The sequence below is a fragment of the Parambassis ranga genome, unplaced genomic scaffold (assembly GCF_900634625.1).
Source record: "Parambassis ranga unplaced genomic scaffold, fParRan2.1 scaffold_21_arrow_ctg1, whole genome shotgun sequence".
In the NCBI taxonomy this organism is placed as follows: Eukaryota; Metazoa; Chordata; class Actinopteri; family Ambassidae; genus Parambassis; species Parambassis ranga.
The window spans coordinates 7096411-7105703 of NW_021144767.1; the positions used below are offsets into that span (position 1 = coordinate 7096411).

Consider the following 9293-nt stretch of genomic DNA (forward strand, 5'->3'; position numbering starts at 1 on the left):
GTGAACTTATAACTTTTGACTTTATGTGGAGGAGGGATTGATTTTGGAATGAGGAGGCTGCAACCTGCGATGGCACCACTAGATGTCAGCGTTTCACAGCATTGGTGGTTCAGTGGTAGAATTCTCACCTGCCACGCGGGAGGCCCGGGTTCGATTCCCGGCCAATGCAATGACCCTTTTAACTGAGGAACATGTGAGGGGACATATATTCACCTTCACATCTATGCTGTTGTTCAGCATGTTGTTTTTATATGTGTTAACAGACCTATCTGACTTCTGTTAACATCACTGTGACATACACACAGAGGCACTACACTTCACAGACGAGCTTCAGTGGTACAGTGCACATCACATTTGAAACAAGAGCACTTACCATCACTGGTAGTGAAGGTGTCACAGGAAGAATTACTGTGATGTTTTACCTTTAGAGCCTTTTTATAGAACATTTGATTTAAATTAAGAATGTTTGTTCCGTAGATGTATTTAATTTTAAAAAAGACCATGTTTCACCTCTTTCTGAGCCTCGTTAGTGCAGTAGGCAGCGAGTCAGTCTCATCATCTGAAGATTGTGACTTCAACCCTCACAAGGGGCACTTGTTTTAGAGCCAGAATACAGATTACAAAGAGCACACTGTATGTTTACATGTCATCCAGGTCATGTTCATAGAGACCACTGAAGCAAGGCGTCTGGACTTGTGAGTATGTGCAAACTTCCTGGGAATGGATGGAATCACTGCATTGTATGTGGTAGAAAGATGATGTCTGAGGCCACCACCTCTGTTAAGGGAAGGTTTTTCCAGCTTAACATAGATGCTTCCTTGACTCCTCTTTCAAACCACCTTTCCTCTCTGTCTAAAATGTGAACATTGTTGTCCTCAAAGGAGTGTCCTTTGTCTCTGAGGTGGAGGTGAACAGCTGAGTCTTGTCCTGAGGAGGTGGCCTATCACCTGACAGGACTGATTCTGGTGTAAGCACATGTTGCTTTAATCTACAAAGTGAAATTGTTATTTGTTGCCAGTCATACACTCTCAGACTCTGGATTTCATTACAGGACAATGTGGACCTCATGACAGTGTTGTATGGAAAGCCAGTTCAGTTCATTTCTTGATATTAAATATTTTATTTCTCACACTAGTAAGGCAAAACGTTGCACTAGTTAACTAGTGAATGCATTTAGACCTGGTTAGTGTTGGGTGTATGTGCTTCAGGGATGTTATTTTAGGTTTGTTGTTTGTATTCATGTTAGTAAACTTGATTAGTTTTTGTGTTGTGTCTCCTTTCAATTGGCTGTTGGCAACATGTGTTTGCTTACCTTTCAGAGGAAGAAAACTTCTGAAAGCAATATGGCGCCCTGCACAAACTTCTCTCAGCAACTACGGTGTCACTGAAGAAAAGTGCAGCATGTGAGCTGTCACTCCAACCAAACCAACCGTGCCTCTGCACCACCTGCTGGCCAACCGGAACAGACTTACATGTACACTCAACAAAAATATAAACGCAACACTTTTGTTTTTGCTCCCATGTTTCATGAGATGGACTTGAAGATCTAAACTTCATTCCAGATACACAATATTACCATTCCTCTCAAACATTGTTCACAAATCTGTCTAAATGTGTGATAGTGAGCACTTCTGCTTTGCTGAGATAATCCATCCCACCTCACAGGTGTGCCACATCAAGATGCTGATCTGACATCATGATTAGTGCACAGGTGTACCTCAAACTGCCCACAATAAAAGGCCACCCTGAAATGTGCAGTTTTGTCTCACAGCAAAATGCCACAGATGCCACAAGCATTGAGGGAGCATGCAATTGGCATGCTGACAGCAGGAATGTCAACCAGATCTGTTGCTCGTGCATTGAATGTTCATTTCTCCACCATAAGCCGTCTCCAAAGGCGTTTCAGAGAATATGGCAGTACATCCAACCGGCCTCACAACCGCAGACCACGAGTAACCACACCAGCCCAGGACCTCCACATCCAGCAGGTTCACCTCCGAGATCGTCTGAGACCAGCCACTCAGACAGCTGCTGAAACAATTGGTTTGCATAACCAAACAATTTCTGCACAAACTGTCAGAAACCGTCTCAGGGAAGCTCAACTGCATGCTCGTCATCCTCATCGGGGTCTTAACCTGACTCCAGATCGTCGCCGTAACAGACTTGAGTGGGCAAATGCTCACATTCGATGGCGTCTAGCACGTTGGAGAGGTGTTCTCTTCATGGATGAATCTCGGTTTACATTGTTCAGGGCAGATGGCAGACAGCGTGTGTGGCGTCGTGTGGGTGAGCGCTTTGCTGATGTCAATGTTGTGGATCGAGTGGCCCATGGTGGTGGTGGGGTCATGGTATAGGCAGGCATCTGTTATGGACGAAGAACACAGGTGCATTTTATTGATGGCATTTGAATGCACAGAGATACCGTGATGAGATCCTGAGGCCCATTGTTGTGCCATACATCCATGAACATCACCTCATGTTTCAGCAAGATAATGCATGGCCCCATGTTGCAAGGATCTGTACACAATTCTTGGAAGCTGAAAATGTCCCAGTTCTTGCATGGCCAGCATACTCACCGGACATGTCACCCATTGAACATGTTTGGGATGTGCTTGACCGGCGTATACGACAGCGTGCACCAGTTCCCACTAATATCCAGCAACTTCGCACAGCCATTGAAGAGGAGTGGACCAACATTCCACAGGCCACAATAGACAATCTGATAAACTCTATGCGAAGAAGATGTGTTGCACTGCATGAGGCAAATGGTGGTCACACCAGATACTGACTGGTTCTGAGTCCCCAGACCGCCAATAAAGCAGAAACAAAATGCACATTTCAGGGTGGCCTTTTATTGTGGGCAGTTTGAGGTACACCTGTGCACTAATCATGATGTCAGATCAGCATCTTGATGTGGCACACCTGTGAGGTGGGATGGATTATCTCAGCAAAGCAGAAGTGCTCACTATCACACATTTAGACAGATTTGTGAACACTGTTTGAGAGGAATGGTAATATTGTGTATGTGGAATGAAGTTTAGATCTTCAAGTCCATCTCATGAAACATGGGAGCAAAAACAAAAGTGTTGCATTTATATTTTTGTTGAGTGTATAATATATATGCAGTGCAGGATCAGGTGGAGCTAAATACTTCATTCAGAACACTGGCCAGGGGTTCTGCCTCTGCAATCAACACAGCTCCACCCTGATGGAACCCTGCAACCAGAGTGGAACAAACACAACAAGCACTAGGCCCTGTGGCCGTCACAATCATGTATATATCTTTCCTAACGTATCCTTTGCTGTCTGTAAATGTCTCCACACATAAAGACTTTGGTAGTTGGCTCCTATAGATCGACATTCAGTACATTTAATTTGAAGAGACAACAGTTTCTACAGGACCTGCCAAGAAAATTTTATGTGACAAACACACTAGACCATGTGGCCTAATGGATAAGGCGTCTGCGCCAAAGCTGGGGAACAATAGTCTGTCATGGGGGGGGAAGAAAGGAAAGAAGGGGGGAAGAAGGGGGAAGAAGGGGGAAGAGGGAAAAAGAAGGAAAAAATGAGGAAAAAATGAGGAAAAAGAAGGAAGAAGAGGAGAAAAATGAGAAAAACGTGAGAGAAGGGAAGAGATGATTTTTATTTGGACATAAATGATTTTAAACCTGTTTTTCATTTTTATATTAATTTATGCTTCGACTCCAAGGTTCCCGGTTCGAGTCCCACAAACGCCAAATATTAATGCATTAGATTTGGACTGATTTAAAAAAATGTGTAACTGGACATCACTTTAACACCGATTTTGCCGATTATTAACCTTACGTTACTGATATATTGATATTTTTATGTCTGCATTTGTGGTGTGTGGTGAGATCCATCATCGCCCTCTACACGCCCACACAACAGCATTAAGCAAAGACTTCTCATGTACACAGCACTTAACAGACTCTAATCTCAACACAAAAACACACAGAAAACAATACATTACTCACTTTACCAAACTTTATTTATAGTTGTCACAAGCATTTTACAGAGTAATAAATTATAACAAAAACAATTATTTATAAAAATAGGTCTGGCACAGTGCTGAGGGTATTTGTCCGAGGGGTCATCTATGCCTCTCTCATATTACTTTTTTTGTTTTATGTTGTCCAGCCACTGCTCTTTTGGGACAGTCTCTACTTTCAGTAGACTGTCCCCTTGTACTGGCTGTGCCCAGTTTCTGCTGTCCTGTACTGTCCACACTTCTTACACGTGTTGTGCAGTACTTCACGCTGCAGTGTACGTGCAGGAGCAGCAGTAGTCACAGGGGCAGGAGAAGGACAGGCTGGGGCAGATGCTGGGGGCACATTTGCATGGGGCAGAGGGTCAGCTGCCACGACTGGGGAGATCCAGCACCTGCATCAGTACCATACTGTCCTGCCTCTTCACCCTCTTGTTGTGCCACTGCACCAGAGTAGTGTGGTTAATGTCCACCAGCTGCATACTAGTCTGCTGCATGACAGCCCCATTACACAGAATAAGCTGCCTTATTTTACGGTAATCCTCCAAGATGTGGTCCCATCTGGAAAATGTGCTTGTCCCCCTTTTCTTGGGACTACGGTGGATAGCACAGAGCCTAATGAAGATCATTTCCACTAGACGACAGCAATCTGGCCAGTGAGCCAGTGGTGCAGTAGTGGTGAGCGCTTGTCGCTCTCCACCCCGGGTGTAAAGTCCTGCCTCTTCTCTGGCGACCTAAACCTGCCTGTATTCAGCCTGCTCTGGTGCCTGGCAGCAAACACCACCCTTTGCTTGCCGTAGTCCAGAAGGTTCTGCCACGACGCAACAATGGTGCTGACCTGAGAGAGAGCAGAATGACAACACAGGCACATGAGAAAAGAAAATATAAGCGTGGACATGTATGACAGGCACAGAAGCACACACAAACATCTGACCTGCTGACTGGTGAGGGCTAGAGAGGACTGCTTCCTCAGCTCCACCAGATACTCTGCCAAGCTGTCAACTCTGTCTATGCCTGGCACACCAGCATCAACCACAGCCTGGGGGGAAAACAGAGATGAGAAATATAAGAACCCAGAAAGCACAAATCACACAATAATATTTCTTAATAGCAACTAATGTTACTACAAATAAATGTGCTTTGACATACCCAGATGCTGAGGATACACCAGGCTGTGGCATGGAGGTGGTGGTAGCCTCCTCCTCACAGAGGATGAGGACTGGTGGTCCTCCTAGCCACCAAGCTGGGCTTTAATGCAGCAGAGTGCACCCCACCAAAGGGAGATTTAGTGAACAGGAGAGGAGCAGGACACTGAGTGGCAGGCTGGTAAAGCAACATTACATGATGTAACAGACACAGCATTTGATGTTATCTGTGTGTATTGAAGCAACTGTCACTCATTAAACTGCATGATGCTATATAATAATGTCCATAGTAAGTAACAGGCTAACACTTTACCTTCTCATAGAGGTCATGCCACCTCTGCTGCCTAGGAGCTGGCCTGCAGCCTCCAGCAGGGCAAACACCTGAGCTGGCAGCCTGCTCATCCACTCATCTTCTCCCATAGCCGTGTGGTTATTGCTCATCTAAAGACACTGACAACAATAAAAAACGCTGAGCATGCAATAATGAACAACACGCTGTGACGCCGCTGCACTAAATAAACAGTTAATATGCGAATACATACGCGTCCACAGCGATCGTGTAATATAAAGAACACGTGCTCCTGGTTTTCAAATAATGTACGGAAGCGCTGAACTGAATTATGTTTTCTTTATGTCACTATAACGTGATCTTATCACGTTATAACAAGCTAGCGGCTCATCGCGTCCTGTCATGCTATAACGGGATGAGCCGCTGTTTTACAACGTGACAGCGTCTTATCACGTTATAACGATACAAGACGCTGTTGTAAACCGCACGTTTGCAGTATTTACTTACTTTTTAGACGCGTCGAATCCTTCGTCGTAGACGACCGACTGACTGGAAGCGGTTGCTATGGACTCGCTACGTCATCCAATGTAGAATGGAAATGCGCGCCGCCATTGGCGCTGTCGAGCGTCGTCGCGCCGCGCGATTGGATGAAATCCAATCTTACATTGGACGGCGGCGTACGCGATAGGCCGAGGAGATTGGAATTGGACAGACTGTCGTGAGCCAGGTAGACTTCGGATCAGAAGATTGAGGGTTCGAGTCCCTTCGTGGTTGAGGTTTTATACAGGTATGAAACTTCTTCACCAACCTGTATCTGTGGTTTATCTGCAACTCACTTCCACTGCTACACTACTATGCCAGTTTGGAGTCGCCCTCAGAACCTGAGACCATCCTCCTCTTTCTCTTTTCTTTCACCTGGGAGATTGAGGCTCTGATCCAGGTAACGGTCCTGATAACTGTCTGTCTTGATGGGTTCCCTCAGTGTGCAGGGTGATGGATGGGAGTCATATTCCCATTATTGCTCCTGAGGATATCCATGCTGACTATTTTTTATTTATTCAACATCTGTCCATGATTGTGTCTGCTTTGCAGGTGTTTTGAGTTCATCATCTGATCACAGTGTGACATCATTAGTTTATAATATTGAACTTTTCCACAAAAGACATTATGTGCCAATGTGCCAATGTGAATTGGCACATTGGCACATTGGCACATTTATATACACTATTATTTATTTAATAGTTGTGATTGAGATATATATTTTGTTTTCTTCAACACGTTTCTAATACAGCTACAGTATCTCTTCTCTCATCTTCCTCACCTCTCTTCCTCTGCCTCAGTGTCTCCTCTCTTTCTAAAGCTGAGCTCCAGCTGACAGACTCTTCATTCTGTCTGTTACAGTTTTAGCTGTATGCAGACATCATCCTGGCAGACAATGGTCCACTGTAGCAGGATAATAACAATACTTTTTAAATGGGCGTTCATCATGTAACCATGTTCTATAACTCCTTAAACCAGCTGACTGCTGTCAGTCAGAGTGACTCAGCCTTCATGGATGAACCTCACAGGTCAGATAACACTGTCCTCAGACCTGCTGTTCAGTCTGTTATGATGCTACGAGCACGTCACGCCCCCTCCCTGAACATGACCGGCTCGTTATCATCACTCATTCAGGTCAACAGCAAATTAGCAAAACCCACATAGTAGCAACAAATCCTGCTCCTCCGCTACATGTTCACCTGAACTGCGGATTCTGCTGTTCAGCAGCGAAACGTCTTTAAACCCTGTCTGTCTGTCTGTTTGTGTGAGGCTGCAGTGAGAGGGCCGTATGAGTTCTGCACACACGTTTCAAATTAAGATTAAGACTTTTCAATACTTTTTAAGGGCCTTCATTTTCCCACAGTTGATTCATCAACTTTTAATACTGTTTAAGACCCCGCGGACACCCTGACCTCAAATGTCACTTTGTATAACAACTTCATGCAGTGAAACTGAAAGTGTAATGTATTTTATTGTGTCAGCCTGAAACCATTCAACCATGTGTGGTCGAACGAGACTACACTAGTGTGCATGTGCATGGAGATCCAAATCCCAAACAATCCATGAACCAATAACACGCACCGCAATTCATTTTATTCACCACTAGATATCCTACTCGAGCACTGTGTCAGACAGTGATAAGAGAAGATAAGATAAGATAAAACAGTGGAGACTGCGACCTGAACGCAGCGCCTTGGACCGCTCGGCCATCCTGACATGAACAGCATGCTGTCCACAACAAGTTTGGAAAAGCTCAAGGATGAACACGTAATAAACAATCTGAAATCTTCACTGACACTGATGTGGACAGACTCAGAGTGTGTCTGTCTATGCTATCTCAACAAGTCTTGAGCCAGAGATGAGATTTTTCATCTGGTCACCACATGATGAATCATTCTGACTATTGTAGTACCTTGAGCTCTGCCTTTCCCAGGTGTTTTGTCCTTAAGGTGAAGCAGTCTCTGCCTCAGGGTGAAACTGGGTTTGAAATGTGCTGGGAGGTTTTATCCTTTGCCTCCTCATTGCACACCAGTTGCTCTCGGTCCAGCAATTTTAAAATGACAGTTTTTGGAAGTGTCAGATGGACTGTGCCAGGGTTTGGTCCTCAGACATGGAGGGGCATAAAGTGATCTTGGAGATGAAAAGAACCGTTGTTGGCAGGATTCGAACCTGCGCAGGGAAACCCCAATGGATTTCAAGTCAAGCCTTAACCACTCGGCCACAACAACTAGGAAAAGGTAACAATGAAGAGTCTGATGACCCAGGTTGGTTCTGTCAATGAGTGCATGGTCTTGTCCAGGTTGTCCTGTCCAGTTTGGTGTTGGTGCTCCTTTACTTGTTTCCATTTCATTCGAAGTTAAATCTGCGCCGCCCAGAGTCTCCGTTTGACAGACAGCTATCACAGAAAGTTAAGTCAAAGTCAAAATTCCAGAAGTTCCAGAAATCTAGAATAAGTGGCAGCATTCCAGTATAGACATCAGTATTCCAGAATGACAGGCACAATTCCCTGCTCTCACTAATTTTAATTAATTTAATTTGAATTAATTGCTGCTCTCACTGACACTTCTATCAGCAGTATTACTACACAGCTGGCTGCATGGCAGTGAATGACATGCTGATTACAACACAAGTCCACTGTGATGGTTCACTTAGACAGGCACTGAAATGTTCTTCTTTGTGGAGCCTCTTCCAAACCATGATCTGACAACTATTAAACATCCAAGACATGAACAATAATAATCAACCTCTCATTCATGTTAGGCTGAAAACACATCAGAAGAGTCTTCGTCACTTTGTGAGATCAGTGAGGAAGAGTATGTTCCTCAAACAGAAAGTGAGACTTCAGTACATGTCAGACAGCACAAGAGAAGCAGAAAGACTGATGTGAAGCATCAAGGTATCATGCTGAAGGTTAGTTCATACTTTTAGACCTTCCTCACTTTGTGAGGCCTCAAACAGTCTTTTTGCTGCTAAATATTGTATTAGACAAATGGAAAAGAATCACTGTTGTGCTAATATCACTGATGGATAGCATCTCCATCACAGTCTAATATAATGTTGTGGTCCAGGTGCTCCTAAAGCTGTCAGAAGATGCCATGTTTCAGTGTCTCCTTACAGGCACACAGGTCAAATGAACAGTAACACTTTGGATTTGTGGGATCAACAACTCAAACTGCAGCAAACACACAAACAATGTCTCATTGTAGTAAGTTAGTCAATCAGCTACAAGCTGAATGTCTGCCCTGACCTGGACACATAAAACCTCTGTCTATGCACACAATTTACAGCCATAATCCCGGTGAGGACAGTTGTG

The 9293-nt window shown here is 44.5% G+C and overlaps 1 non-coding gene across 1 annotated transcript; it reads right to left on the reverse strand.

Annotated features, from left to right (window-relative positions):
* Nucleotides 1–8128: 8128 nt before the first annotated feature.
* Nucleotides 8129–8208, reverse strand: trnas-uga (transfer RNA serine (anticodon UGA)). Its single transcript has one exon. It is a non-coding gene; the product is annotated as a tRNA-Ser (tRNA).
* Between the last annotated feature and the right edge of the window lie 1085 nt (nucleotides 8209–9293).